Source organism: Ovis aries, chromosome 8, assembly GCF_016772045.2.
Source record: "Ovis aries strain OAR_USU_Benz2616 breed Rambouillet chromosome 8, ARS-UI_Ramb_v3.0, whole genome shotgun sequence".
Taxonomy (NCBI): domain Eukaryota; kingdom Metazoa; phylum Chordata; class Mammalia; order Artiodactyla; family Bovidae; genus Ovis; species Ovis aries.
In genome coordinates this window covers 74,234,831-74,248,712 of record NC_056061.1, presented here as the reverse complement: position 1 = coordinate 74,248,712, position 13,882 = coordinate 74,234,831, and the positions used below count along the sequence as shown (strand labels likewise).

Genomic DNA, 13,882 nt, shown 5'->3' with positions numbered 1-13,882 from the left:
GCTTAATATTTAGTGGACACAGTGAGAATTACCATGAAGGAGAAAAGCTAAATATCAATACACACTTGTTTGCTCTTAATATTTTAGGATATCTCAAATTCTGTGTCAGCTTCCCTTATAAAAACTAGTAAGAAGCTGTGAACCTCTTCTGTTTTCCTAGATGAAAATTGGATTCCAAGTGAATATTATGTGAATCCAAGAACTTGCCTTAACTTTCCAGATTTAATTTATTGCAACGAAAATAAGAAAATAACTTTCACTTGCTATACATCCTCTTGGCAAAAATACCTCTCATAATAAATGAGAAAAAATAGGGAATCATTTCTCCTATGAATTATTTCTTTTCTTTCACAAAAAAGGACAAGCCTCCACTCAGCAAGGCTGGGCAGGATGTGGTTTTGCATCTGCCCACAGATGGCGTGATTCTGGACGGCCGAGAAAGCACAGATGACCACGCCATCGTCCAGTATGAGTGAACACTGCTGCAAGGTGACCCAACAGTGGACATGAAGGTAATTCATGTTGTAATTGTAAAGAAAACTAATGTTTCAGCAAAGTGATCTTTCTACTTATGTTCCCCGAATGTCTGTAAATTGGCAGAAGTGTAAAATGGAGAAAGCATAAAAATGATTGTTGAAAAGGTGTCTTATTATATGTATTTACCTTTCTTCTGAGTAAACAGTGATCCTGACCATGTGTTTTGTTCTTATTTTATTTTTTTGGCCACACCGTTCAGCTTGTGGGATCTTAGCTTCCCAACCAGGGGTAGAACCCAGGCCCTTGGCAGTGAGTGCATGGAGTCCTCAGCCCTAGACCACCAGGGAAGACCCTGGCCATGTGTTGTAAAGCTTACCTTCATTCTTGCTTTTTTGTCGACTTCTCCAGAGCACATAAAAGCTTCAAGGGGGAAGACTCATGCTTTGTTTTGTTGACTCAGATTTTAAAATGTCTTTAAAACATTTAAGAAATGTTAAAAGCATTATATATTTTCCTTTCTTCTTTGTTTCAGTTCAGAGCCCAAGTAGAAAATATGAAAAATACCAAAAAGCATAGAGAGGAAAATAACAAAATGAACTTACTGTTCGCATGATCCAGAAAGCAAGCTTCTCTCACGTAGCATTAGGCCTGCCTGAGTTAGCTGAGTTAATTAACTGAGGGGAGTTTGACATCAAGGCCTCCTATCAAGTGCTCCTCACTGATTTTCATAAGGCTTACCTGAGCTGGAATTGCAGCTGATGGGAATGAGCCTCTTGTCCAGTGCCTACCTACACTCAATTAAGATGCAACTGACATGCAACATTATATCAGTTTCAGATGTAGGACATCATGACTTGATATACCTGTATATTGTGAAATGATCATCACAGTAAGTCTAGTTAACATCTGTCACCACACAAAGTTACAATTCTTTTTTCTTGTGGTAACAACTGTTATGATTTACTCTCTTTAGTTCAGTTGAGTTCAGTCGCTCAGTCATGTCTAACTCTTTGCGACCCCATGAATTGCAGCACACCAGGCTTCCCTGTCTATCACCAACTCCCAGAGTTCACTCAAACTCATGTCCATCGAGTCGGTGATGCCATCCAGCCATCTCATCCTCGGTCGTCCCCTTCTCCTCCTGCCCCCAATCCCTCCCAGCATCAGAGTCTTTGCCAATGAGTCAACTCTTTGCATGAGGTGGCCAAAGTACTGGAATTTCAGTTTTAGCATCATTCCTTCCAAAGAACACCCAAGGCTGATCTCCTTTAGGATGGACTGGTTGGATCTCCTTGCAGTCCAAGGGACTCTCAAGAGTCTTCTCCAACACCACAGTTCAAAAGCATCAATTCTTCGGTGCTCAGCTTTCTTCACAGTCCAACTCTCACATCCATACATGACTACTGGAAAAACCATAGCCTTGACTAGACAGACCTTTGTTAGCAACTTTCAAATAAGAGACAGTGTTATTGACTAAAATCACCATGCTGTACATTACATCCCATGGCTTATTTATTTTATAACTGGAAATCTGTACCTTTTGATTCCTTTCACCTAGCCCTGCCCCCTGCCTCTGGCAACCACCAGTCTGTTCACTGTATCTCTGAGCTTGGTTTGGGGTTTTTTGATCATTTGTTTGTTTTAGATTCCATGTAAGTGTGAGATCATACAATATTTAATTTTTCTGTCTGATTTGTTTCACTTACCATAATGACTTCAAGGACCATCCATGTTGTTGCAAATGGCAAGACTTCCTTCTTTTTGTACACCATATTTTCATTTTGCTCTTAACAGTTGATGGATGTTTAGGCTGTTTCCATATCTTGGCTATCGTAATAACACAGCAGTGAACATGGGGTGCATATATCTTTTTAAAATTTTATTTATTTTCTTTTTGGCTGCTCTGGGTCTTCCTTGCTGTGCGCGAGCTTTCTTTAGTTGCGGTGAGCAGGGGCTACTCTCTAGTTTCAGCGCAAGGGTGCTCACTGCAGGGGCTTCTCTTGTTGTGGAGCACAAGCTCTAGAGTACTCGGCTCGGCTTCAGTAGTTGCGGTGTGGGCTCAGTTTGTGGCCACATGGCACATGGAATCTTCCTGAACCGAGGATTGAACCCGTGTCCCCTGCATAGCAGGCAGATTCTTAACCACTGGACCACCAGGGAAGTCCTATATGTCTTTTCAAGTTAGCGTTTTTCTTTCCTTCAGATAAATACCCAGATGTTGAATTGCTGTATCAACAGAGTCTTCAGTCCTTAGGAAAGTGGCTTTTTATTAACCCTGCTGGGCCTCTTTGTAGATAAGAGTATTTCCTGGCTTAGGCAGATAAACTTCATCCAAATCACTCCAGTCAGAGAAGGTGGAGAAAAATCTGGGTTGGTTTGCCAGGGCTACCATAGCAGAGTATCACAGGCTGGATGGCTTAAACAATGCTTTTCTCAAGTCCTGGAGGCTGGAAGTCCAAGGTCAAGGTGTCAGCAGGTCTGCCATCTTCTAAGGCCTCTCTCCTTGGCTTGCAGGTGGCTGTCTTCTCCTTCCTACATCTTCACAGGCTCTTCCCACTGTGAGGAAATACTGATTTCTCTTCTCTTGGGATGAAAACAAGAACAGTAATCAGCTAGTCCCTCAAGACTGATTTAAGCACATTGATTTATCCAAAGACTATACAGTCTTAGAACTGGACCAGACCTTCGACCAGCATCTTACCTAGTCTCCTATCCAAACAAGAGACTCTGCTTTCACCTCCCTTCTAGTGGTCATGCAACCTGCCTGATATTTCCAGAGATGAAAGCTCTCTAGTTCGCATCATGTCCTGTGACATCTGGAATCAGCTGTCATAACTGGGCCAATAGGATGTGCCTCCCTGTTACTTCTATGCATCTATGTTGGGTCTTCCTTTTGAAAAAGCACTGAACACATCTTTTTATTCTATACAGCAGCAATTAAAGTTTGTTTTGTTTTCTTTTTAATGAATGTCACCACTGAAAATGGTGTTCTCAGAAGTCAACACTCCCAGTTCTTACGATGTTCTTCATATGAATTGCCTCTTAAACTGTCCACCATTCAGCCTGTTTTTTAGATTTTCTCAGGTTCATCCATGCCCTTCTTAAAATCTGAACCCCCTAGTTGAAACCAATACTTAAACTGTGGTTCTTCCTGACAGACTAGTACCTCCTGTGGTCCAGACATTGTTTCACTTCTACTAATGAAGATTCATTTACATAAACCATTTTAATATCTGCTTCTCACTATAGGTTCATGTTGACCTTTCCATCAGAAACTACAAATATGCGTGCTGAGTCATGTCCAACTCTTTGTGACACCACAGACTGTAACCCACCAGGCTCCTCTGTCCATGGGGTTTTCCAAGCAAATGCTGGAGTAGGCTGCCATGAACCATGGGAGTAGGTTCATGTTGAGCCTTCCATTAGAAGGAACACCCAAAGCCTGCATCATCTTTCCACACAAATTGCCATCTTGAGGTCTCCCCCATTCTGTGTTTGTGTGATTGATTTATTGAACCTGACTGCAAGGCCATATGTTTATCCCTTTTATACATAAGTGTAGTTTTCAGCTACAACAGAAATAATTTTTGAACTTTGAGTATCACCATTATATTGGGCTTGGCAAAAAAGTTTGTTTATGTATGAACAGTCCCTTCACTGTTCACCTGAAACTGTCACATTGTTAACTGGCTATATATCCCAATAAAAAATTTAGAGTTTAAAAAAATTTTTGTTTGGGTTTTTCTGTAAGATGTTAAACCTGATGAAAAACTCAAATGAACATTTTGCCAACCCATTGTTTATTATTCCTCTGTGCATTGTGTCAGCTGCAAAATTAATACATTTTTACTGAAATTTCTGAGAATTAAGATAAGATTGATCAATCTTAAGCCTTAAAGATGGCTTCCCTGGTAGCTCAGACAGTAAAGAATCTGCCTGCAGTGCAGGAGACCCACATTCAATCCCTGGGTCAGGAAGACCCCCTGGAGAAGGGAAGGACAACCCACTCCCACTTTCTTGCCTGGAGAATTCCGTGGACAGACCATGGGGTCACAGAATCGTACACAACTGAGCAACTAACACTTTCGCTTTTACTTTCAAGATTGATCAGAAAAGGCGCATGAACAAGCCACTGATCAGACCTCTATGAGAGTTCCCTTGAGGTGGATGCTGACTGTTAACTGGCACTCATGGGTATATTTGTTCAAGCAATTGCAAATCTGTCTCTATGATCACCTAGATTTTCATAGTTGATATGAAAAGCTTTATTCTGTAGATTATGAATTGTGTGTATGAATGCCAAGTAAAAATAATGCTTATGATTCAGCATTAAATTTACTGAAAGTGTTTATAAAGAAGTAACAAAATTAGACATTTAAGGCTGACTAAAGAGGAAAATGTGTGGGGCTTCCCTGGCAGTCCAGTGGTTAAGACTCTGCACTTCCACTGCAGGAGGTGGGGATTCCATCTCTGGTCAGAAGAACTAAGGAAAGAAAAAAGAGGAAATTGTGGACAATTCCCCAGCCAAGTTGTAACAGTGATAGCACATAGACCTAAAACTATAAAGCCACCATCTAGCAACAAAGCCTGCAAGAGAGGAGCTATTTGCTCTCAAACTACAACTGTTTTACAGTGATTATTTATAATTATTTATAAATAATTATATATAAATATATATACAAATATATATTGTATATATTATATAATTATATTATATATTTTATATATTATATTAATATATTAGAAATTTTATTTATATATAAATATATAATTATACACACTATATTATATAATAATCATATATAATTATATAATATATATAATTATATATTTTTATATATACTATCATATATATATATTCGTGAGACATTCACGAATGCCCTCAAAGTTAACTCTCATTGGTCAGGCTTTCCACTGAGTGCCTATCCCAACCCCTTCTTGTGCCCTCCCCTCCACTCTCTTCACCATCTGCAGAATTCTCACCCCTTTTCTCATCTTCCATGGTACAATAGTCAGTCCTCGCTTTGTTTTGCAATACTTTAAGACCAGTTTCTAGGACCTGTCCTTTCACATCCAAATCACCCATTCAGGTCTCCAAAAAACAAAAATAAATGAGGTTCTCCATCTTAAGAAGAATTATGCTGCCACCTTAATTATGATAAAATTAATAGCTAACCTTATTTTAGCATTCTCAGCACTTTAAATTGACTAAGCATAAGGAAAAGCTCATGTTCTTATGGAAAAGCTCATATGGTTTCCTCATTTATGAAGGAAATGAGTAAGAGAGATGACTGGCCATGACCAAGAGGATCTGTTTGTTTTGCTTTGTGCTTTGGCTAACCCTGTGGCTTTCAGGATCTTAGCTGCCTGACCAGGGATTAGACCCAGGCCACGGCAGTGAATGTGCCAAGCCCTAACCACCAGACCACTAGGGAATTCCCAAGAGGTTTCTGAATTTAAAGTTACATATTTTCTGCTTTCTAACAGGATATTCTACATCCATTTAACTGAATATTATTCTATAACACATTCTTAAATGTAAGAAGACACTTTTTTTAGATAGTCCATTATATGTTGCTGAGTTTCATGATTATTTAATGTAATACGTTAAATCTGAAGTCAGAATGTAAAATATGATACAGAGTATGATAGTGTTCAAGGAGATTTGAAATTCATAAATCTGTAGATTGATTTCCATTCATGAGATGTGGAAAATTGAGCTAAACTGTGTTAAAATACCATGTGTGAAAGTGTTAGTCGCTCAGTCGTGTCTGACTCTTTGTGACTCCATGGACTGTAGTCCGCCAGGCTCCTCTGTCCATGGGGATTCTTCAGGAAGAATACTGGAGTGGGTTGCCTTTCTCTTCTCCAGGGAATCTTCCCCACCCGCGTCTCCTGCATTGGAGGTGGAGCCACATGTAACGGAAGCCTACTAAAGGATGGATGTTGTTTACACTAATAACATCATTAACTTAAACCCAATTGCACACTGGTGTGTCTGCTATAAATAATTACTTTTTACAAACAGGTAGGTGTATTATCTACACTGAAACATGTTTGGGAAGTGGAAATAATAATTACACCAGGACCACAGAGATCGACTGAGACTGTCTTGAGCAAACAGATACATGGGTCCCTCTTGATAAAACTCAAGTTTCATGAGACCGAATGATTAGTCTCCTAATTAATCTCATTTTTAGATCCCCTTAAATGGATTTAAATAGGGTTTTAAAACTGAGGCTTAGAGAAAAGGTTTTCTGGGAAAGGAACATAAATAGAAAAATATTGACTTTTTGTCCTAGGGGAAAGAGAACGCAAAATAAATGTCGAATTTCAAATTGTCTTCTGTCTTACGTAGGAGATGTTTTGTGGTTTACCCCTCCTCAGTCAGATTCCCTGGGATATAATCTGGGTCAATACTGAAAATGACTACAAAAGGAAAGAATCATATATGTTAAGGACAACATTAAAAAACATATTGAAAGACTTTCTAAACATTTAGTTAGCAGGGTTTTCAAGGCAGCCTGGGTTGTTTAACTAATACACAAAGTTCCAGAGAACCCATGTGATCTTTGAAGAGTAAAGGCTATTAATAACTATATCTGTCTTCTGTTTTTCATTTATGTTTGTTGATAACAGGTCAAGAAAATATATAAAATCTATACTATCACAACAGAATTTATAAGGATTATGAAGGATTTCTTTAGAATGATTTTCAATGAGGGACAGAGTGATGAGTGGATAGGGATTTCAGTCATTTGTATGCTACCAGGATTTCTCCCCCTTCCTCTTTCCCCCCCCTTCCCTCCTCTCTTCCTTCTTCCATTTCTTCTTCCTTCTGTCCTTCCTCTTCCTTCTCATCTTTATTTCTTCCTTTCTTAATATTCTTTCCCTTTACCTCCTGAAGCCTAGAACTATACTTTGTACTCACTAGGATGCTGTTGCTGCTGCTGCTGCTAAGTCACTTCAGTCGTATCCAACTCTGTGTGACTCCATCAGGCTCCCCCGTCCCTGGGATTCTCCAGCCAAGAACACTGGAGTGGGCTGCCATTTCCTTCTCCAACCACTAGGATGCTAACACTCGCTAATTGATTGGCTCTTTTAAAAAAAAGAAAAAAACGATTGACTATTTTGCTAACCTTTTAACCCTCAAATTTTTATCATCCTTCCTAGCAAGATCAGCATTGTTCCACACTCTGGCCTCACACGGATGTTAGGAAGGGCCACTAAGAGCTATCGAACAATTACTTTGCATCTCATCAAAGGAGATCCTAGACACATATCACCTATTGTTTTTTCTTGGCTACTGGACAATATCTAGTCTTCATGAAATAAACTGTAAATCCCTTTAATAAAAGTTATCCTAGATATTCTAGGCCATGGGGTAGGGGTAGAGGAGCGAGGGGGAGTAGACTCTTTCTAAATTTTAAAAAGAGAAATGATATTAATAAATAACTGAGAAAGCTTCCTATCACATTTCAACTATTTCTTTCCTCCCTCAGTGAGTCAGTTTAACAGTGAATGAAAGAAAAAGTCTAACGCAGCCTCTGCTTGGCTTTGGTTTTTGAATCCTTGATTCACCACTTCCCTGTGCCAGATGGGATAACAAAAGGCCTCTTTCAAGGTATTATCATGGCATGAACAGGGACACCCTTCCATGGCCCAAGACTGGGCTCTTGTCTAACACTCGGGCACAAATGTTCCAAGGAGACACAGGTGCTGACAAAGTAAAAGAACTCACTGGGAAGAGGTGCCCGGGTGGAGAACAGCAGGATAAGGGGACCCAGGAGAACTGCTCTGCCACTTGGCTCACAGTCTTGGCCTTTACGGTGATGGGATTAGTTTCCAGGTTGTCTCTGACCAATCATTCTGACTCAACGTCCTTCCTGGTAGCGCACACATTGCTCAGCCAAGATGGATTCTAGCGAGAAGGATTCTGGGAGGTTGGTAGGACATAGTGGTAAGAACCTGCCTGCCAATGCAGGAGACAGAAAGAGACACTGCAACCCCTCTAGTATTGTTGCCTGGAGAATCCCATGGACAGAGGAGTATGTCAGGCTGCCGTCCATGGGGTCACGCAGAGTTGGAGACAACTGAAGCTACAGTGCACACACACACATGCACACACGCACACGCACACACACACGTGCGCACACACACGCACACACACGGTAGGACATACAGACTGGCATCTGCTCCCTTCTTCTGACCTTTGCCGAAGTCTTTCAGTTGGAGGTAGTTCAATAGGTTCCACGCTCCTTACTACTGTAGGGTAACTCATGCAAGTGGTTCCTGTCGAACGTGGCCAGAGTGAGTGGGCGGTTTCAGTCAGTGGTTCTCCTAACATTATTACTGTGATGAAAGGATGAAATGCAAATAAGACCCCTGGAACAGTGAGCAGCACAGAGTAAACAGTCAAAAAGCATATTATTCTATTTATTCCGAGATCATCTTTCCTTCGATGGTATCCACGTGGTCTCTGGTAGTCCTGTCTTGCACCCAGACAGACTATGTTGGTGCCTGGGTAATGTTCTCTTAGAGATTCTCCCAAGGAACCCCAAATACTTACTCCCTGTGTTCAACAGTGCCCAGAAGGCCTTTAACAGGGAACAAAACCTCATACCTCCAGTGCCTGTGGAGGAAATCCTCCAAACTCTGGTCTTGAGGTAGGAGATAGATGGACCCTCCACCTCATGTCCCCCATACCCACCCCTCTACACACACACCCAGGGTGAGCATTGGAGTTTGTTCCCTGTGGACAGAAACTCCAAAATATCATAGAGGGACCATCAAGAGAGGAGGCTGGGCCCCTGCCCAGATAAAAGATTAGAGACCACATATTACATATTTCTCATTCTTGAAATCAAGGAGACCCTCCCAACTAGAAAGCTCCTTGGAGGTCAAAACGGGAGTGATGTCAAATCTACCCATAGACCTCTTCGGTGGAGTCCATCTTGCCTGAGAGATGTGCGTGCACATGTGGGAGAATCCTGAAATATTCCTAATACGGATTCTCAACCAGGCAAATCAAAATGATCGGCCAAAGGACACCCAAATGAAAAAATGTCCCATAAAAGTGATTCAGACTGCCACTAGGGCATGACTCTCTCTCTGAATCCGCCTGTGTGTCCGTCCACAGGTACTGCATTCTTTTTCCTCCTAAGAAACACTTGTTTCACTGCTTCCCGTCTTTGTGGGGATTCTTTTCTGCCAAGCCGAAGGGGCAGGGCCTTGTCCCTGACCTCTGGTCTAGTGTCTAGGATTCAGCTCTCAAGGCCGTACCCCGACCTCAGTCTCCAGAACCAAAGCCCTGAATTGCAGGTGGAGGCCACCGCAGATCAGTCTGGGTCAAAACAGTATGTGGGGTTTTTTTTCCCCCTCCTTTTGGAGATACAGGATAATGTGTTTATTTCAGAATTACTTAAATTTAGTAACCTTAACAAACAGTGAGTTTGAAAGTAACAGTGACACTTTTGTAATTAAGTCCTATTCAGGCCCCTTTTGTATTGACTCAAGGAAACAGTTATAGTTCCACTGATTCATTTCCTGGGGACCACCAGTTTTCCACTGGTTTCCAGACACTCTCCCCCTCCCACACATACACACCCCTCTGGAGATCCAAGTATAATATGTTTCTTTTGGAATTACTTAACAGATTTAGAAGCAACAATGACACTTTTATAAGTCCCACACAGTCCCCTTTTGTAATCACCCAAGGAAGCAGAGTTCCACTGATTCATTTCTTGAGGACCATGATTTTCCCACTGGTTTCTGGACAGTGGGTTTTTTTTTTTTCCTCTCTCTTTTTTTTTTTTTCCTAAACAGGACTTTTTGAAAAGTGCAGTTTCTATTTTTTTTTTTTAAGACATTTATTTTATTTATGGGCTACTCTTCCTTGCGGTGCTTGGGGTTCTCACTGTGGTGGCTTCTCTTGTTGCTGAGCATGGGCTCTAGGGTGTGCAGGCTTCAGTCGTTGATGTGTGTTCTCAGGAGCTGCAGCCTGAAGGCTCTAGACATGGGCTTAGTAGTTGTGGCACATGGGCCAAGTTGCTCTGAGACACACAGGATCTTCCTAGACCAGGAATTGAACTCATGTCCCTTGTTTTGGCCCTGAAGAAGGGAATGGCAATCCACTCCAGTATTCTTGCTTGGAGAATCCCATGTACTGAGGAGCCTGGCAGTCTACAGTCTATGGGGTTGCGAAGAGTTGGAATTGACTGAGTGACTAAGCACCCTTGCACTGGTAGGCAGATTCTTAACCACTGGATCATCAAGGAAGCACCCCCAAAGTGCGGGTTTTGACACTGAAAAGCCAGAGAATAGTGGTTTCCCGGGGGTGAGAGCAAAGACAGAAGGGGAGACAGAGAAGCAAAGAAAAACCACCATATGTCAGGGCACCAAAACAGATATGGACCTCGGCAAAATTTCACCTACATTACTGCCTGTCAGTGATTTTATTCACCTGAAAATTGAACTTGTGGGGGAGAAAGTGGTCTCCCGTCCTATTCCTCTGCCATCTTAGAGAGTATCTCCGTTTAGGATTTTAAATTGCTCAGCTGGAATTCCATCACCTCCACTAGCTATGTTCTTAGTAATTCTTCCTAAGGCCCACTTGACTTCACACCCCGAGATACCTGGCTCTAAATGAGTGACCACACCATCGTGGTTATCCAGGTCATTAAGACCCTTTTTGTACACTTCTTCTGTCTGTTTTTGTCACCTCTTTTTCATCTCATCTGCTTCTGTTAGGTCCTTTTGATTTGTCCTTTATTGTGCCCATCTTGGCATGAAATGTTCCCTTGGTATCTCAAATTTTCTTGAACAGATCTCTAGGCTTTCCCTTTCTGTTTTTTTTTTTTTTTTCTCCTCTATTTGCACTGATCATCTAGGAAGCCTTTCTTACCTCTCCTTGCTACTCTTGGGAATTCTGCATTCAGATGGAGAGATCTTTCCTTCTCTCCTTTGCCTTTCACGTCTCTTCTTTTCTCAGCTATTTGTAAGGCCTCCTCAGAAATCATTTTGTCTTCTTACATTTCTTTTTCTTGGGGATGGTTTTGGTCAGCACCTGCTATAAAATGTCATGAACTTCCATCCATAGTTCTTCAGGAACTCTGTGTACCACATATAATCCCTTAAATCTATTTGTCACTTCCACTGTATAATATAAGGGAGTTGATTTAGGTCATAGCTGAATGGCCTAGTGGTTTTTCCTACTTTCTTCAATTTAAGTCTGAATTTTGCAATAAGGAACTCATGATCTAAGCCACAGTGAGCTCCCGGTCTTGCCTTTGCTGACTGTGTAGAGGTTCTCCACCTTTGGCTACAAGGAATATAATCTGTCTGATTTCAGTATTGACTATCTGGTAATGTCCATGTGTAGAGTCTCCTCTTGTTTTGTTGGAAGAGTGTTTTGCTATGACTAGTGTCTACTCTAGACAAAACTCAAAATAGCCTTCTCCTGCCTTCATTTTGTACTCCAAGGCCAAACTTGCCTGTTACTCCAGGAATCTCTTGACTTCCTACTTTTTCATTCCAATCCCCTATGATGAAAAGGACATCTCTTTTGGTGTTAGTTCTAGAAGGTCGTGTATGTCTCCACAGAACCATAAACCTATGAAACAATTGAACATATCTCGAATAATCAACCTGACAAAAAAATTGCTGGGATCCTCATATATTCATATAACTGACAGCCTTTAAAATAAATCTGGATCAGGTGGTACAAAAAATGCAATCACAGGAGTTCTCGTACATTGTTCGTAGGAGTAAAACTGAATCCTGTCTTGAGATGTATATTTCACTGTATCTCAACAGTAGATCGTTTGTCCATCTTACTACACAAACAACCCAATGTTAGTTCCAGATGGAAAATGTAGACCAAAGGACATGTAGATACAGCAAAACCTTAGAGATAGTCCAGGCTGTGTTCCAGACCAGGGCAGTAAGTTGAATATCATAATTAAGTGAATCACACAAGTTTTTCATTTCCCACTTTGAATATAGTTTAATTGACACTATCCAACATCTGTTAAGTGTGCAATAGCTTTACAACTAAATAAACAATATACAGAATTTCATTAACAGCACTTTGTTTCTAAAATAAAGTAGTTTGAGCATCATCTCTGTCTTCACAAGTCAAAATCTTTTTGCTGGTGGAGGGTCTTGTCTCCGTGTCTATGTCTGCTGACTGATCAGGATGGTGCCTGCTGAGGTTGGGGTGGGTAGGGCAATATCTGAAAAGAAGACAATGAAGTTTGCCACATCCTTTGACTCTTCCTTTCACAGACTTCTCTGGAGCATGCAGTGCCCTTTAATAGTGTTTTTACCCACAGTAGAAGTTCTTTGAAAACTGGAGTTAATCCTCTGCAGTCTGCTGCTGCTTTTTTCAACTAAGTTTAGGTTATAGTCTAAATCCTTTGTTGTCATTTCCATAAACTTCATAGCTTCTTCACCAAGAACAGTTTCTGTCTCAAGAAACCACTTCCTTTCTCATGCATAAGAATGAACCCTCATTCATTTCAGCTTTATGACTCAGTTGCAGCAATTCAGCCACATCTTCAGGCTCCACCTCTAACTCTAGCTTCCTTGTTATTTCCACTACATCTGCACTTACTTTCTCCAGTGAATTCCTGAACCCCTCAGAGTCATCTGTGAAGGGAGAAATTGACTTCTCCCATACTCACATTAATGTTGACATTTCAACCTATTCCCATGATTCACTGTTTTCAGCAGAATCTATAATCATGAATCCAATGTAGAGGGACTTCCCTGGTGGCCCAGTGGTGAAGAATCTACCTTCCAGTGCAAGGAATAATAGCTTGACACCTGTTCAGAGACCTAAGATCCCACATGTCGCTGAACAACTAAGCCCATGTATCGCAACTCCTGAGCCCAGGCAACACCACTAGAGAATCTGTGTGCTGCGGTGAAGGATACTGCATGACCCAACAAAGACCCTGCATGCCTCAACTGAGACCAATGCAACCAAAAAAATTAATTAGCAAATGTTTTTTTTAAAAGACTATATCGTTGTTGTTGTTGTTTTAATGAATTCAGTGCAGAAATTTTTCAGTTGACTCTGCTCAGATCCAAGACAGGAATAACTATCTATACAGCTACAGCCTATAATGTACTTCCTAAATACTATGAGTTGAACATCATAATTACTCCACAATACATGTGCTTCAGAATGGGTGTTGTATTGGCAGCCATGAAAATAACATGAATCTCATTGTACTTCTCCATCCATTCTTGGATGCTTTGTCAATCAGCAGTAATATTTTGAAAGGAATCTTTCTTTCTGAGCAGTTGTTCTCAACACTGGACTTAAAACACTTGGCACCAATGTTGTAAACAGGTATGCTGTCATCCAGGCTTCATTGTTTCACTTACAGAGCGCAGGCAG

General features: G+C 41.0%; 1 pseudogene; it reads left to right on the top strand.

The window, feature by feature from the left end:
* The first annotated feature begins 385 nt into the window (after positions 1-385).
* The window catches only part of LOC132660258 (EP300-interacting inhibitor of differentiation 1-like), a 73,251-nt pseudogene continuing 59,754 nt past the window's right edge, over positions 386-13,882 (top strand).